Source organism: Mustela nigripes, chromosome 2, assembly GCF_022355385.1.
Source record: "Mustela nigripes isolate SB6536 chromosome 2, MUSNIG.SB6536, whole genome shotgun sequence".
Lineage (NCBI taxonomy): Eukaryota > Metazoa > Chordata > Mammalia > Carnivora > Mustelidae > Mustela > Mustela nigripes.
Window position 1 is genome coordinate 137,557,040 of NC_081558.1, and position 18,250 is coordinate 137,575,289.

At 37.0% G+C, this 18,250-nt stretch overlaps 1 protein-coding gene across 1 annotated transcript in view; it reads right to left on the reverse strand.

Moving 5' to 3' along the window:
• Nucleotides 1-18,250, reverse strand: part of LEKR1 (leucine, glutamate and lysine rich 1) — a 186,642-nt gene that overhangs the window by 38,918 nt on the left and 129,474 nt on the right. The window lies entirely within an intron of this gene.

Below are 18,250 nucleotides of genomic sequence, written 5' to 3' on the forward strand. Positions count from 1 at the left end.
AAACTTCCAAACTCATTTTATGAGGCCAGCATCACCTTGATCCCAAAAGCACACTTGTTAATAGGACTCTCCCTCTTCCATAATCACCACATCCCTCCTTAGTTTCGATGTAGGTGATTCTTCTCCACTGCTTATTCCTAATTCTTATCTGTTTTCTATCACCACCCTGTTCCTTGTAGCTCTGACTCCTTTCTCAAAATTGTGACTTTCAGTTGTAACTGCCTGTTGGACATCTCCACCTTAATGAACCATTAATACCAGATCCATTAAAAAACAAGTTTACTATCATCTGCAATCTTGCTTTTCCTTTTGACTTCTAAAAATCTTTAAGAGTCAAATCTTTGGTTTGAAATCCCTGAGTTTTCTCTCTCTCTTCTCCTTGTTCTACCACATCCATTCAATACCAAATTCTGTATTTTACTTCCTGAGTGGACCCCAAACTATTCCTTCTCTTCCTTTCCCACTACCAACAGCCTTGTTAAGGCTCTTGACTTTTTCTCCCACCTATATTATTATTATGGACTCTCAATCTCTCTCTTAATTTCTCTTCTACTCTCACTCTTTTAATATTATTAAACTTTTTTCTAATAAAATAATAAAAATTAAACAATAAATATTTTATAAATAAAACAATATATTATAAATATAAATAATAAATATAAATTATTATAAATAATAATATATTATAAATAAAATAATAAAAATAATGCTGACATTTCTAGGCTAGAAAATTTTAAGGACACAAGCATAAGAAGACATGTTGGACTTGGTAACTAGGATTATGAATATCATTTGAGGGAAACTGATTTAAAAAATTTAAAACTCCCCAGACTTCTCTTTCCAGAAGTGTGTTGGACTAGGTTCTTTGACAACTTTTGTACTGAAAATTAGTAAACATTTTTTTAACTTATAAAAAAATCTTAGAATTCATCAGTGAGCTGGACAAAAAGTGGGAAGGATGCAGAGAACAAAACCCAAATGAAAGAACAGAAGGATATGAGTGGGAAACTATTGAAATTTAAATAAGGTCTATAGTATAGTTAATTGTATTATACCAATGTTAATTTCTTAGTTTTTACAGATGTGTCATTGTTATTAAAAGTGGACCAAAGAGAAACATACACTCTCTCTATACCGTCTTTGTAACTTTTCTGTAATTATTTCAAACTAAATCTTTAAAAAAGTGAAGTAAAAGGAAGAACCCCCAACAATAGGTGGAGCATTGAAACCAATTCTCAACTTGAAGGTACCTTCCAAAATTGATGAACTTGAGCTTTAAATTTCATGAAGGGCTCAGGAGAGAAAAGGTCTAAGTGGAAACTCACCTGCATGAAGCTGCATCTCAAAGAGCTGCACGTGCAGTATATGTGTGAATTCACACCTAGTATGTGTAAAATTCAAATAACATCTCTCAAGGTACAAAAGAAAATTACTGGTTTTGAATTGTGGTGCTAGATATAGGGAAAAATATAAATTTCTCACAGGAATCTGTAAACACAAACTAACCCTAATTCAGGTTTTTTTTTTTTTTTAAAGATTTTATTATTTATTTATTTATTTGACAGAGAGAAATCACAAGTAGATGGAGAGGCAGGCAGAGAGAGAGAGAGGGAAGCAGGCTCCCTGCTGAGCAGAGAGCCCGATGCGGGCCTCGATCCCAGGACCCTGAGATCATGACCTGAGCCGAAGGCAGCGGCTTAACCCACTGAGCCACCCAGGCGCCCCCCTAATTCAGGTTTTTATCGTGAATTCATACAACAGTTCAAAGGTGGTTCAAAAAGCTTCATGTTGAAAATATATCTTAAGGTAGTAATAGGTTAACTTTATCTCCAGATGTCTGGTAGGAAAAAATACCAATATTTTAGGGAGCAACCTATCTTCATCCTGGGACTCAAAGGTTTTCTACAGATAAAAAGTCAAGACCTATGAGATCCTGATTTTTTTAAAAAATCACAAAACTAGAAAAGAAAAAAAAAAGCCAGTAAGAGAGAGAATAAGCAGACACAAATGAAAACATAATTAAACTCATACTTTCTAAAGTGTTGAGTTTTAAGATATAGAATATAAAATCAGGATGTTCAATGAAATAAAAGTTATTTAAATAACTAATGAAATATGAAAAGGAATCAAATCAAACTTGCAAAAATTAAAAATATAATAATCAAAATGAAAAACAGTGGGTGGTCCTGTAGCAAATTATTCACAGCTAAAGAATGAAGCAATAAACTAAAAGGGAGATTTAAAGAAACTATACAGACTGAAGTACAGGAAGTGAAAAATATGGAAAATATAAAAGTGAAGTTGATATATGGAGGACAGAGGGAAAATATCTAATATATATCTATGCACTATTTCCGAAGGAGAGGAGAGAAAAGAAAGAGGAAACAATATTTGAGGGGACTATTCCAGATTGATGAAAAACACTAACTCACAAATCTATGAAGCCAAATGGATTCCAAGCAAGATAAATAAAAATAAATCTCCCATCTGGGCATCTGATAGTGAACATGAGGAACATCAAAGTTAAAGAGATCTTGAAAGAAGCTGGAGAGAAAAAATCCAATATCTTCAAAGGAACCCAAACATATTGAAAGCTTATTCTCCAACACAAAGGAAGTCAGAAAGCAAAATATTATGTTCAAAATTTTATGTGAAAATAACCACCAACTAAAGTTGGGTACCCAGCAAAACTTTCTTTCAAAATGAGACTGAAATAAAATATGCGTGGATAAACAAAATCAGAGTGTTTACTACCAGCTAAAAGACTTTTACTAAAGACCCTTTTAAAGACTATGCTTTATAGGAGGGGTAAGATTTAGAAGGAAGGTCAAGCATGCAAGAAGAAATGTGAGCAAAGAAACTGGCAAACACAAATGCAGGGAAGACTTCTTGAGCATGTGATCAAGAGAGTTGTACAAGGCGCAACCTCAGAAGGGGATCCTGTGCTTCAGAATTAATGCATTATGGTCACCAACAAGAAATTCTTAATAATTTTATCTTTAAATTTGTGTTTTATGTGAGGTCTGATGGAAAAATTGAGCATGAACCAAGGGTTTGGCTTAGAGTCTTGGTTCACATACAGTCCTACCTCCTATCAACTCCCTGCCTTTCTAGGATGGTTCTCTAGCCCCTTGTTTCTCAGCCTTGCCCACCATTTGCTTTGGGTGTGGGCTCAGGTGTAGGTACCTGCATGGGGAGGGTGAGGGTTGGGCATGTGTACTCCCCCTGCTCTGAATCATGGGGAAAAATACTGGGTGCTTGTGAAAGCCTGTATCCACTCCACGATTCCCCCATGCCCAAGGGAGCACAACATTCAATAGTAATCAAGAAAATACCAGGGGCACATGGGTGGCTCAGTTGGTTAGGCAACTGCCTTCGTTTCAGGTCATGATCCTGGAGTCCTGGGATTAAGCCCCACATCAGGCTCCCTGCTCAGTAGAGTCTGCTTCTACCTATGACCTTCTCCCCTCTCATGCTCTCTCTCACACTCTCTCTCTCAAGTAAATAGATAAAAATCTTAAAAAAAAAAAATAAAAGAAAAGAAAATACCATGTCAGGTTGAAGGAGGTACTGTGAAGGCAGAGAAACAAAGAGGTCCACATTTTCAGTTTGTACTGGGCCCTGAAAATTATGCAACCAGACCTGGATGCAGGTAATTATAAACAAATATCTGAATAAAATATAGTGTTGAGCTCAAGTATTCTTTGGTCCTGGCATGATTCAAGGAGACTGTGAGATATTAATCTTAGACTTCACTAAGTATGCTTAGTAAAAATTTCTAAAGTAACCATTAAAAAAATACAAATAGAATAACCATTAGAGGAAAAAGTGCAAAGAAAATAAACAAAACTCCAACAATTCCGTTCCACCCCAAAACCCAAAAGTTAGAAACAGTGCAGAAAAAAAGAAAAAATATAATGCTTAAGGTAGCAATCACAATGATGGTAAATAAATTAAACTCATAAGTTAAAATAGAGAAATAGTCTTGGCAAAAAAAAAAGACACTGAGCATAAAGAACATGTATGTTCTTTATAAGATGCATTCCTAAAACATAAGGGCATGGAAAGATTTCCTTTTTCTTTTTTTGGAAAAGATGTAACATTATGTAAAAGATGTAAAGGATGTAAAAGGTGAAATATTAAAGAAAGAGAAGCATGCAACTATATTAATATTAGACAAAGTAAACTTAAAGACAAAAATCATTATTTTGGACTTACAGTGACAACAGGTTAATTCACCATAAGTAGTCTAAATTTGTATGCACCTGTTAAAATTGCCTCCAAATATATAAAGCAAAACTTCATAGAACTGTAAGGAGAAACTGTAAAATCCATACTACAGTTAGATTTCAACACAGTTCCCTCAATTATGTAAGTCAGTCTCTGGGATCACCACATAAGGCCATGGAAATGTATACTGCACAACTCCAGCCTAATGTGAGAGGTCCTCCTGTAATGTGCAATGCAGCAACCCAAGGTCAAACAGACAAATAATTCAGAATATAGAGGATTTTAGCAATGCAGATAAGACTGATTTAAGGCTCCTATATAGAACCCTGTGCCAGATTAGTAGGAAAACACACAATCATTTTCCAGTTCACATGAAATGGACATCCTAGGCCAGAAAGTAACTTTTAAACAACTGTTGTCTGATTAACTTGTATAATCCAATATGGTAGCCACTAACCGTATGTAGTTTCTAAGCCCTTAAAATGTAACTGGCTCAAATTAGGATGTGCCTAAATTTAAAATGCATACCAGATTTTAAAATTTAGTACCTCCCAAAAATCTAAAATATTTATTATAATTTTTAAAGATGATTACATATTTAAATGATAATTTGTACACATGGAGTTAAGTGAAATATGTTATACATTTTACCTGTTTATTTTTCTCTTTTGATGTGGCAATTGAAAAATTTTAAATTACATAATGGCTCACATTATACTATTGAACAGCACTGTTAGAGTCTATATGCTCAGAAAACAAACATCTGTAACAAAAGACACATAAAATATGTCCATGTATTTGGAAATTTAAAACATGTATTTCTGTAAGTCATGGGTCAAGTAAAAAAAAAAAATCACAATTGATATTTAAAAATACTTAGAATTGAACAATAGTGAAATTGCTACATAACAAACCTTACAGAATATACTTAAAGCAGAATGGATAAACCAATTGTGGTATAGTTTAGAATATAATACAGATAAAGAAATGAATGCTTTTCAGCTACATGCACCATAACGGACAAATCCCAGAACCATAATCTTGAGCACAAAGAAAAAAAAATTGGGTAACCCTTATAGTATGATTTTATTTCTATGAAGATATACGCAAACTCTAACTTTTTTAAGGACTGTAAACAAGTCGGTAAAATTATAAAGTGAAGCAAAGAAACATCAGGTGTTCTCTACAGGTTTTTATAGATGCTCTTTATCCATCTGAAGAAGTTCTCTTCTATTCCTAGTTTGCTGAGAACCACAAAATGCAAGCTGGTGGTTTCCTCCACAGAATGAGGCACTGTGGTGGAAATATGGAGAAACACAAAGGGACTTCAAAGCTAATGGCAGGGTTCTATTTTCTAAACTGAGGGGTTGACACATAGATGTTCATCGTAGTGTACTTCTTCGTACTTTACACCTATGTTCACTTCCTCTTTATCTATTCAGTATTTATTTAAAAATAGTGATTAAAGCCTGAGCACATGCATGTGGAGGAAAAGGAATTAAAAGGAAAGACTAAGGTGAAGGGCCAGGCAGGTGACCAGTAGGGTAGAGTTGACTGTCAGCTATGCACACTAGGGACAAGGCAGTGTCATTGGGCCCTGGAAGCACAGAGGTGAATTAGGAAGGCAGGATCCCTGTCCAAATGAGAGGGTGCACCAATTCTCAAAATCCAATGCTCAAAATCCAGTAATGTAAAAGAAAAACTTATCTTGCTGAGTGTGAGGTGCATCCAGCAGGTTCTGACCCTTGCTCAGCAGTCTCCAGGTTAAGGAAAAGGAGGTGAAGCAGAAGAAACAAAGGGGAGCAAGGACAGCACAAGTGGGATTGCACTAGAAACCTCATTTCTGGCTTTCCTCCAAATACTCAGCCATTCCTGTCGGCCTTGCAGACTCGTCTTCCTGTACTTGTCATTTAAATGTTTGGGCTACTCAGCACTTTTTCCTTTCTCCTGTTTCTCTAGATGATCTTATCCACTCCTATGCTTCAAATGCAAACTAGATGCTGACAACTCCCAAACTTTATCTCTGGCTCAGATCTCGTCTCCGTATTCTCTTGAGTATCTGACTCATGAATCCAACTCACCATCTGACTGCTCTACTTTTATATTTCAGAGACATCCCAAACTTAACATATCTGTAATCTCAGAGTTTAAAGTGCTAGAGTTTATTTTGTTTTGCTTAGGCTATGTGTCACCTGTTGGTTTGCTCCCCATGTTTTGTTCCAGGGTGTAGCTCAAGGAGCAATTCTTACCCAGGAATGCTACTTTAGTGGCAGATGGAAAAGGGAGAGAGCACCGAATCCTAACCACTAGATCACCAGGGAGCGTCTGGCAGATGGAAAAGAAAAATCTCCAAAACATTGGGTCTGTTAAAGCTTCTACTCAGAATTGGTGCACTCTCTCACATTTCAGTGGCAAGAACAAGTCGAGTGGCCAAGTCTGATCACGGTCAGGCATCTCACTGGGAGGTGTGCACCTGGCACCGAGCGGAGCCCATCAAAATTCTGAAATTCCCCTGGAAGCCACTTTGAGGACCTCTATCCTGGAGGCAGGGGATATTCCTTGCTTACATTGAGGTTCATTTTTGTTGCTGGGTAGTATTTCATTGTATGGCTATACCACAATTTGATCAACTCACCTGTTGGCAGACATACAGGTTGTTTCACAGGTTTGGGCTCTTACAAATGAAGCTACTATCAATACCTCTGTACAAGTTTTTATATAGATAATCCCTTTAATTCCTCCTGAGTAAAACACTGGGGTAGCAAGTAAGTATAATGCTTAACTTTTTAAGAAATTTCCAAACTGTTTCCCAAAGAGGTTGTACTGTTTTATATTCCAATGAGCTGGGTATGAAAATTCATTTCTCTACATCCTTGTCAACTTTATGCTCAGACTTTTTAATTCTAGACATTGAAGGTGTGTAGTAGTATCTCACCATGGCTTTAATTTGCATTTCCCTAATGACTAATGATGTTAAGTGTCCTTTTGTGTACTTATTGACCACCTATATGTCTTCATTGGTGAAGCTGGTGAAGTGTCTGTTCAAATATGACAGAGTTTCTGAAGTTCTTTACATATTCTGGAAACAAGGCCTTTATGAGACATATATTTTGCAAATATATTATTCCAGTATACAGTTTGCCTTTTCATTCTCTAAACTGTCCTTTAAGAAACAGAAGTCTTAATTTTAATGAAGTTCAATTTATCAACGTTATTTTTTTTTCTTTTGTGGAGTGTTCTTTTGGTGTAGAATCCAAGAAATCTTTGCCCAACTCAAGCTCATAAATGTTGTTCTTCCATGTCTTCTTTAAGAAATTTATGATTTTAGGTTTTATATTTAGATCTTTATTTTGAATTTATATAAATATATTTCATAGTATGAATCAAAGTTCATTTTTCACATACGTATATACAATTATTCCAATACCAATGGTTTCAAAATACTATCTTTTTTCCAATGAATTGTTTTAGTACACATGTAGAAAATCAATAAACCATATACATGTGCCTATTTCTGGATTCTCTATTCTGTTCCACTGATCAACTTGTCCTATTAAATATGTAGCTTTACAAGTCTTGAAGTCAGGTAGTGACTATACAGGTTTCTTCCCAAAGTTGCTTTGCTTATTCTAGGCCCTTTGCATTTCCATGTGAATTTTAGAATTAGCTTGTTAATTTCTACAATAAGTTCTGTTGGAATTTTTGTGATTGCCCTGAATCTTTTCTTTTCTTTTTTTATGATACAGAGATAGAGAGAGAGAGAAAGAGAGAGAGAGAGAGAGAGAGAGAGGAGGGGCAGAGGAAGAGGGAGGGGCTCATCTCCTGACCCTGAGATCATGACGTGAGACTAAATCAAGAGTCTGATCCTTAACTGACCAAGCCACCTAAGTGTCCCAACCCACTTATCATTTTGAAATGAATTTCTTTATTCCTAGTAATATTCTTTGGTCTAAAATCTATTTTACATGATATCTACAGTATTTCAGCTTTCTTTTGATTAGCATCAACTTGGTGGTTTTTTTTTCATTGTTTTACTTTTAAATTATTTATGTCATTACATTTAAAATAAATTTCCTACAGGCAGTTTATAGCTGAATCTTACTTTTTCTTATACAGTCTTATACAAAGATTCTTATATAATCTTCATCTTTTAATTGGAATGTTTAGACAACTTACATTTAATTCAGTTGTTGATATGGTTAGCCTTAAATCTATCCTCTTGCTATGTGTCTCCTATGTGCCTCATCTGTTGTGTGCTTTCCCTCTTTTTTCTGCCTTCTTTTGGATTTTGCATATGTCTTAAGATTCAACTTTATCCACTTTTTTGGCTGTTTAGCTATAAATTTTTTGTCTAGTTTTATTTTAGTATTTGCTATAGGAGTAATAAGGGCCATCTTTAACTTAACACAGTTGCAGTAGACTGAATAATTTCCTTCAAAGATATCCATGTCCTCATCTACAGAGTCTGTATGTTACTTTATATGCCAAAAGAGACTTTGCAGATGTGATTAAGAGTCTTGACATGGGGAGATTATCTTGGATTATTTGGTTGTGCCCTAAAGGTAATTACCAAGGCCTTTATAAGAAAGAGGAGAATGCATTAATGTAGAGGAAGGTGATGATGTGACAAAGGAAGCAAAGACTGGATTCATGTGGCTAGGATGCAAAGACTGCCAGAATGTCAGCAGCCTCTTAAAGCTGGAAGAAGCAAGGAATGGGCTTGCCCCTGGAACTTCCAGAAAGAACGTGCCCTAGGGACACCTTGATTTTAGTCCCTTAATACTCCTATGGACTTCTGACTTGCAAAACTGTAAGATAAAAAATTTGTGATGTTTTAAGCTGTTAGATTGGCGGCAATTTGTAATAGCAGCAATAGAAAACTAATGCCATGGTCTACTTTCAAGTGCTATTATACAACTTTAGGTATGAGATTAGAATCTTATAATAGTAAACTTAATCAAATAAGGAACGGCAGTTGATGGAAACTGAAGTAGCACTTGACCGGGTTTTTAAAATACCAGTATACAGAATGGATGTGGCTGGCTATGCACTTGTTAGAAATAGCAGACAGCACAGTCTTGGCAATTTGGTCCATTTTATTTCTTAAGCCCGGTTTCTTATTTGAAAAGAGGCCTTACTGATTAGAAAATTCCAACAGGTATTTTCAGATGGGTGCCTGTCAGTACACTAGAAGTTACCTTTTTTGTGTGTGAAATGAGTGGTAGAGTATTTAGATGCTCAAATTTCAGCCTCTCTGAAGACAAATATAATTTAGATACAACCAAAGTGGAATCCATTCCATATACATTCCTCTGATGAACTGTGTACAAAACGCCACTGCTGTTAACATGTTTCCTTTTAGAATAAAACCTGAAAGTCTAGATTATAGATACTAAAATAGAGTAGACCAAGGTTTAAACAATGTTAAGGAAATGATAATTATTTACTGGATTTTCAGAGTTATAAAGTTCCCTATGACATTTCCACAAAGTCTAAGGTGTTTTGAATGAACTCTTTAAAAAATCATGGACTTAAAGTCTGCAGTGGTAAGTCTGCTTGATTTACCTATGGCTCTAGAAAAGAGAAGGGCTTTCAGATCGCTTTGATTCCTTTTGAGCCTCTGACCCAGACTCTGAGACTTTTGTGTGATTCTTTAGTAGGACAAAGCAGAAAGAATAATCATATGTGATTGTACAAATACTTACTGCCCTTAATTAGCATGAAATGGGCATTGAGTAATGTAAACAGAGATGATTATATGTGTGAAAAAGATAATCCCAATTCTAAAAACAAAAATCACACTTTCACACTATACCCATTGTTCAGGAATACAAAACCATTTAAGTCACTGATGATGAAAAACAAGCTTGTGTTCAAAGAAACTAAAAGGGATCAGTTTTGACTCTTGTGAGCCTTTCTGCTAGAAATCTAGAGGAATGATAAGAAATAAAACATTGTTAGATGCATATTCCATATTTTTCCATGTTGTAAAAAGTTGAAAATGTATAGCCATTTTTGAATATTATAGAGACATCTAATTTCCTCTTCTGAACCCATTCTGGAGGTAAAAATGCCTTAGATTTATAGGAAACAATACAGATTTAGGTCCTAAATTTGGATATTACTAAGAATCTGACAAAGGATCCCACCTCTGATTTTTGACAAGTCAGGACTTTCTGGACTTGAGAGAAACATCTAACTTTAAATCATGCAATCAGTGGTTTCATAGGGATTAAATTAATTCTCATCCATACATCCATCTATCCAGCAAATATCCATTACGTGTCAGGCATTGTTTTAGTCTCTAGGGATTGATTCTTTCTCGCCATTTTTTTGTTGATACACCTAAGGCAATTGACTGAATTTTAGAAGAAACAAGATTCCAAAGTAGTAAATGACCATCTAAAGTGAGAGAATTCATCAGCAATTCTGGCTCACGCTCATATCAGCCTTGAGCTCTCTGCAGTGGTATGCTGTCTTTGCTTTTTATATTTGAGAGGGAGGTGTGGCTATCTGCAGCACTCTACCCTGCAGTTTCATGAAATATTGCTTAAAAATAACGTTTCTGGAGTTGGCACAATAGGCAAATTAGGATCTCTCTCAATTAGGAGTATTTATTTTTAAAATTTTAACTTTTAAATTCTTAGACCCGAAAGAAAATGAGAATCTAATTCCTTACATACATGCAAAAATCTAGATTCCCTTAATTGTAGTTAAAAACGTAACTGCAAACAAATGTCAAACCATAATGCCAAATGACAGCTTTAAATTCTATTTCACAAGTTGTTCTTTTAGAGATGTCTTCACATTGTCAATCAAAGAGATAATTTTGATTTTGCCACAACTCCTGCCTTAGTTAAAAGCAGTTAACTCTCTGGTATCATAAGAAGTTTGGCAAGCCTCTTGTTCTGAGAGCTGCTGACAGATAGGAAATCAGAGAAAGAGGTGAGTTTTGGGGGGGAATAATAATGTTCTTTATTTTAGAATGATGTTACTTGGAACATTTTGTTTCATAATACTTTCAACTAATAGGATAGCATCCAAATTGAATCACTCATGGTCTAATCTTTACAACTTGAAGAGTAAAGCAGAAAATATTGGATTGAATAGACATTTAATAAATAGCTACATCACCAATGTAGGGTGTAAACATTAATGAGATATGATGCTTTAAGGGGTTAGCAACCTAAGAAAAGAAGAAAGAGAGGGAATACATTTTCTTAGCACTTATATCCTACCAGGCACAATATTAGATACTTCAGTCTTCATGAGAAGATAGCTATTATTAGTATACCCATTTTACAGATAAGGAAAATGATCCTTAAAGTGGCTGAGTTGTCCAAATTTGATACTGGTCAAGTTGAGAGTTAAACCTATTTGCCTAACTCTACAGTCCGTTTTTTAAACTTAAGCCACAGTACCAGGAGGTAACAGACTCTTTCTACACTGCTTCTGAATCTTTTCAGATTCAAAGCAACTTTTTAGAAGATTTTATTTATTTGTCACAGAGAGAGAGAAAGAGAGAGAAAGCACAAGCAGCGGAGGCAGCAGGCAGAGGGAGAAGCAGGTTCCTCACCAAGCAGGGAGCTCGATTCAGGACTCGATCTCACAACCCCAGGATCATGACCTGAGCCAAAGGCAGACACCCAGCTGACTGAGCCACCCAGGCAGGCATCTACATTTCTCATTTTTTTAACCTTCATGAAAATATGACAAGCCTCATTAAAGGAACTGAACAGTAAGTTTCTCTTGGTCTAGAATGTGTTGTGAAATATTATTCTATTTTCATTCTGAAGATATAGCTCCATTTCTGATTTTACCAAGACACCAGAGAGTAGAAGACAAAAGTCACCATCTTATATTTATTGAGTGAATGGAAGAATCCTGAAAGAGTAGAGAGGTGGAGTAAGAAAGCAAGAGGGTGGGGAGAGGAGACAGAAAGAGAACACTCAGGGTTCTGCTGATTTTCTCAGGGATGGGAGTCCCCTGAAGGCTCAGTGTTAACAGCAGGGTTGAGAAAGAAGTCACACAGAGAGGAGCTGACAAAACAGCCTTTCAAGACAGATGCTGAGGGAACTATGTGAACTGTAGTGGAGGGAACATGGGTAATGAGATTAGACACAGCAGAGCTTGATTACGATCTTTGCCAATTATGTGACCCTGAGTGAGAAACTTAGCTTTGCTTAACCTCTTTCCTTATGTAGAAAATGTGGGAAAATGACCTGCTTCACAGGTGGAAGTTCCCAGATCTGCTAACCATGCCTTTGGGCAAATTTGGAAATAACTTCCCCTCTGGGTTGGTAAGACAGAAGGCATGGTAAGGGGAGAAGGGAATGGCATACTTATGCAAGAACACTAAGCTTCTTCCCCTGTGGCATGTGGCGAGGACAGCAGAGTCTTGACTGGTTTGTAGATCCCTTACCCCTTCCACTGAGTGCCACATAAGGATGCCTCTCACTCAGGACATGATCCCAGAAGCCTTTAGAGGGCTCCCCACAATTGTGATACCTGTGAATTGTGTGTGAGAGACTTTGAGAGGGAGAAAGAGGGAGGTGAGGCTGGGGGAAAGGGAGATGGGAGAGAGAGCATGAGGAAGCACACGTTTAATTATGGGGTCATGTCACATATAGATGCTCCTGAGAAAAAACTGTTAGATTTTGTATATATTCCTCTGGGGTGAGGGTTTGTAGCTTTTGACTAAATAGGAACAAACAAACAAAAACCAAAGACAAAGAGTGAGAGGAGAGGATCTGGGAATTGGAAAGAAGTTAAGGTTACATGTGTGGGGCAGGGAGAGTAAAACCCTTCATTACAGTCTAAAAGATACCCTTCTGAAGGGATAGGGAGCACTTAAGTAAACTTCAATTAAAACAGATAAAGAGGGGCCCCCCGGGTGGCTCAGTTGGTTAGCCCTGCATTGGGCTCCTCACTCATGGGGTGGTGGGTTGGGGGGGTCTGCATCTCAAACCTCCCTCTGCCTCATCCCAACTTGTGCGCCTTCTTGTGCTCTCGCGCTCTTGCGTGCTCACTCTCTCTCAAATACATAAGTAAATAAATCTTAAAAAAAAAAATTGAGTTAGGCAGATAAAGAGATACAGACGTATATTATTTATTTCACAGAAGAAATCACACCTAAGCAACCTGCACCTAACTTCGGTTACAACTAAGCTTTTCTTCCAACAAATGCTCTTCACTAATCCCATCCTGCTATTGGCAAGTCAGTCAAATAAGTATTTTCCTATAGTTCTTGGAATTTACCAAGATGGTGCTAATACAGCTCTTGGGAATGCAGAGAGTACGAGAGCTGTCACAGACAGCTGTGGGTTTCGGCACTCTGGTTGTAGCCCACATGTTAGTGCATAAATTTCTCTTAAGTGTTATGTGTGGGCAGTTTCCAAGCTTAAACACATATGTCCTTATAAAACGTTATTTGTAAGTTAGTTATAGGGAATTCCAAACACATTTTACCATAGAAATAATTTTCTACAAAAATGGAATCAGGCCTGCAGGCCAGCCAACAGAACCCTGTTTAATCCACTGTAGGCCTGAAGCACTGTCACAAATGTACAGTCTGAGCAGAGTTCTAGCTCTGCCTGATGAGACCTCCCAGTCCAGAAGCATGAGAGCAGAAAGCTCTTTGTATAGAATTGAGAAAACTGCTCCCTTTTCTCTGGCGCCATCCACTGTGCCTTCTTCCTGTTCCACCCAGGAGATGTCTCTCTCCAGCCTCAGGGTGTCTGTGACCAAGCTGACCAGACCTCGACCCCCAGCATCCGTGATCTCTAAGGACCTACTTTCCCTCCTTCCAGGGGAGCCTCGTCTCCTAAAAGAGCTTCCTGAGTGTGGGGAAGAAAGCAATGCATAATAGAGTAATTTGTCCTAATACTTCAACTACTTCCTAGTTACCATTTCCCTTCCTGCCCCCAATTCAGTTCTACCCCTTTTTCCCTTGGGGTCAGTTTTGGCTTTTGATGTCTTCCTTTTCTCCTCTTCTGAATCTACACTGCATCTGAACTGCGCCTTTCTCATACTGGTCCCATGGGAGCTTTGGCAGGGGTTCTATACCAGGAGAGCTGAGGGAAGAGCGATGTGCACATGAGTCTGCCCAAGCTTACAGAAGCACATGCCATCACCCAGAGAAACTTGGGTTTTGGCCTTTGGAGAGCACATCTGGCAGCCTGGTGGGCTGCAAGTCTTTCCATGATGGTGTTTTGGGATATTGCTGTGTGGCAGAATTCCAGGCACCACCCTGTGCTACTAAACAAGCATCTCTGTGAATGTTAACAGTATCTCTATCACCTCTTCTTTGGAGGGACTTTTCACATCTCCATCTGCTTTAGGGACATCTCTATTTAGAGGTCCCTTTGGCAGTTCAAAGCAAAGCTTTACAGGGAACCTTGCTCAGTTGAGAGACAGTTTCCTGTTAAAGGGAAGAAAGTGGAGAAAGGAAAGCCAAGAGCATGCATGAAGCTAAGGAATGTCCGCAGTCAGGAGGGATGGAAAAGAACCAAACAGAGACAGGAAGGGGGCAGGTGAACAGATTGCCCCCACAGTGAAAGGAAGACTTGTATTATTTACATGTATAATGCCTAATTCATGTTTATAATATTTTGAAGTTTTCATTGATTTTGCTACTCCCTAGATGGGGAAGTTTTAGTATCACAGAACTATCCATTTTCTTAGTATTTTTAAAATTTTTCTTTAAAGTTAAAATTATAGTCTTTAGTTTCAAATGAGATTTTCATATATCTTTGATAAACATAAAAATATACTGCCTATTGTATATTGATGGTTTTAAAAAATTTTCTTATCTTGTTCTATTTTAGGCATACCAGATTGCTTAAAAAGAGGATTCTTTGATTGGCTTGTCAACAAAAATTTCAAGGTAGGTTTGGACAGAAGTGTCAAAAGCTTCCAAAGGATCATTATTCTTCAAGATATCTTTTTTTTTTTTTTAAGATTTTATTTATTTATTTCACAGACAGAGATCACAAGCAGGCAGAGAAAGAAGGGGAAGCAGGCTCCTTGCCAAGCAGAAAGTCCGATGCAGGGCTTGATCCCAGGACCGTGGGATCATGACCTGAGCCGAAGGCAGAGGCTTTAATCCATTGAGCCACCCAGGAGGCCCCAAGATATCTTTTTAACTTGGCTTTCTTTTTTTTCTTTTTTTTTTTTTTTAAGATTTTTAAAGATTTATTTATTTGAGACACAGAGTATATGGCGAGGGGGCAGAGGAAGAAGGAGAGAAGACTACTCCTTGCGTAGCATGGAGCCTGATGCAATGCGAGGCTCCATCCCAGGACCCCAAGATCATGACCCTGAGGTCATGACCTGAGTTAAATCAAGACTTGAATGCTTAACCACCTAAGCCATCCAGGCACTCCTAACTTGGCTTTCATATATCCCTTTTGGTTCAAAATGGAGTGAACTCTGGCTATTTTGCCACTATCCAGTTGGTCCAGACATTTAAATAACCTAGCACAAAGGCAAGAGGTGGGAGCTGAAGATTTTTATTTTTCTCCTGTCTATTAGGCTTAACCACATATGAAGTCCTTTCATTAGTATCAAAACAGTAAATGACCTGAGTTGTTCCCACTATCGCCACACCTTCTCCACTCAGCATCAGAATGATCTTGCCACAGTGTCACTCCTCTGCTAAAATCCCTTCAATGGTTTCTTTTCATTGCACTGTATGTAATACACAACTCTCAAAGGCCTGGGAGACCCTGCATGCTTTGGTCCTTGCTTCTCTCACTCACACTTGTTAGGCCTATAGTCATGCTGCCATTTCTGAGAACTCACCAAGCTTGCTCTTCGGGTGTAAAGCTCTTCCTGACTTTTGGCCTGGTTACTTTGACTTGTCTTCCTTTATATATCATCTTGGAAGTCACTTTTATGACTGCTCTTTCCAAATCAGGTCCCCTTTCTATCAGTCTCTGCTACTATACCCTTCTACTTATTTTATATCCATTATCACAATCTATAATTATTATAATTACTACTCACTTTTTAAAACTGTGTCTCATTAGAATGTAAGCTTCCTGAGGACAGGGATGTTTCAGATTCACTATTATATCCCCAGGTTGCATAGTACCTGGCATATAGTGAATGTTCAACAAATAATTGTTGACTGATTAAATTACCCAAAGCAAGTCCTTCATTCCCTCAACAAATATTTGTTGAGTGAATACATGCTAGACTTTGAGGGTACAACAGAGGACAAGACAGACCAAATTTGAAGGTGGCCTAGGACAAAGAAAAAGGACAATAGGTTATGTGTAGGAATAATCCTATGATTATTGTATGATACATAAGCACATTTTTATTTGTTATGTGGCAGACTGTAAACTTAGTGTCACCTAGTCATTTGGTGAAATGACTAGGTAATATCATGCCTACTTCTGGATAGACTAAAGTGTAAAGAGCAAAGAAGAAAACAGGGCAAGTATATGAAAGAAAAAACGAGGAAAAGAAGGTGGTAGCTCAGTGATGTCTCTATTTTCTGAAAACTTAAAGAATTATCTTTCTCATTCAATACTTACAATGAGGGTAAGATGAGAACCATACTAAAATGTGGCAAAACATAATCATCTAGGTGAGTGTGTATTTCAAAGCAATCCTCCAAGGAAGTTCTATATTTATTCTAATGATGCCATCAATCCTCAAAACACTCATAAGACTGTCTTTTTTCAAATTGCAGCAAGAGATAATTTACTAACCATAGAGAAAAAATACAATTCATTTTTTATCCCACATGGTATTTCCCAGATTGGCTTCCTACCATATTCACTGGACTTGCTTTTTGAGATGGTTTTTAAAATCAAATTCATTCCTAAAGGGCAAAGATTCATCATACAGAGAAAATTCTAAAACATACGCTCTTCAGTCAATCCTCAGAAAAGAGTTCCAGAAATGTTTGAGCAAAGACAGGATCTTTTCAATGACCACTGTAAAGAAGATGGCATTAATTCTGATAAACAAGTAAATATAATTAATCTAACATCATTTGAAATGGGGTATTATAGGTAATATAGGAATATAAGAAAATTGTTCAGATAACCAAAGTTATAAGCAGAAGATTTAAAAAAAATTATTTATTTCATGGTGTCCTAGGACATATGATTCTGTACTTTTTATGTAGAGTATAAAACTGATTTTTATTTTTCTCACTCAGGGTCATCATCATGGCCACCAGTTATTAACCCATGTTAATAAATACAGGAACGTTCTAAGTTACTGATGTGTGTTGGGCTGTCTCTATTGCATATTGGGTCAAATTGCAATGCTTTTCATGTTTTTGTTTAGATTTTGGGGTTTTTTTTCTTCCTATTCTGGACCAATCTTTCAGTTGCCATTTCTTCTTGTTATTAGTAAGCTTGGACCTTGCAAATATCCTGCTTATGAAATTGCTGTTTCTAATATACTATGGGCTGAGTGACTATGTAATTGTGAAAGGGCAGAGGTGGTGAAGAGTCCTATAACTATAAGGTATACCATCTTTGCAAGACACAGGTTGTTGGCATGGCTGAGTCAGGAAGAAATGGTGGGTGGCAATTAGCATTACAGTTGTTCATCTTATCCCAGGATGGACCAGAAATAAGACTTGTTCCCCTATGAAGTGGACAGAACTCCTTCTAGCTTGGAGTTAGAGACAGATGTAACCCAGGGCAAAAAGTTGATAAGAATGTTCTAAGACAACTTAATTCTATGTAGACTTTTCCTTTGGGAGCAAATAGCTGCCTTTGTAAAGAATGAAAAAAAAGTTTATAAATCTTCTAAGTTAGAAAATGGTCTAATACTTATAAAATGAAATTAACAAAATAAAAAATAAACTAAAAAAAATTCTAGAAAAATGAAAAACGAATAGCCAATTTTGGATTCTGTACACATAGAGTGACAAAACTTGACAAAAAAAGCTATGACAAAAATTCTCGCCCTTATGGGACTTGTGTTCTTCTGGAATATAACAGTTATATCAATAAATGTAAATGGGATAATATCTCCCTTAAAGACTCCCAGA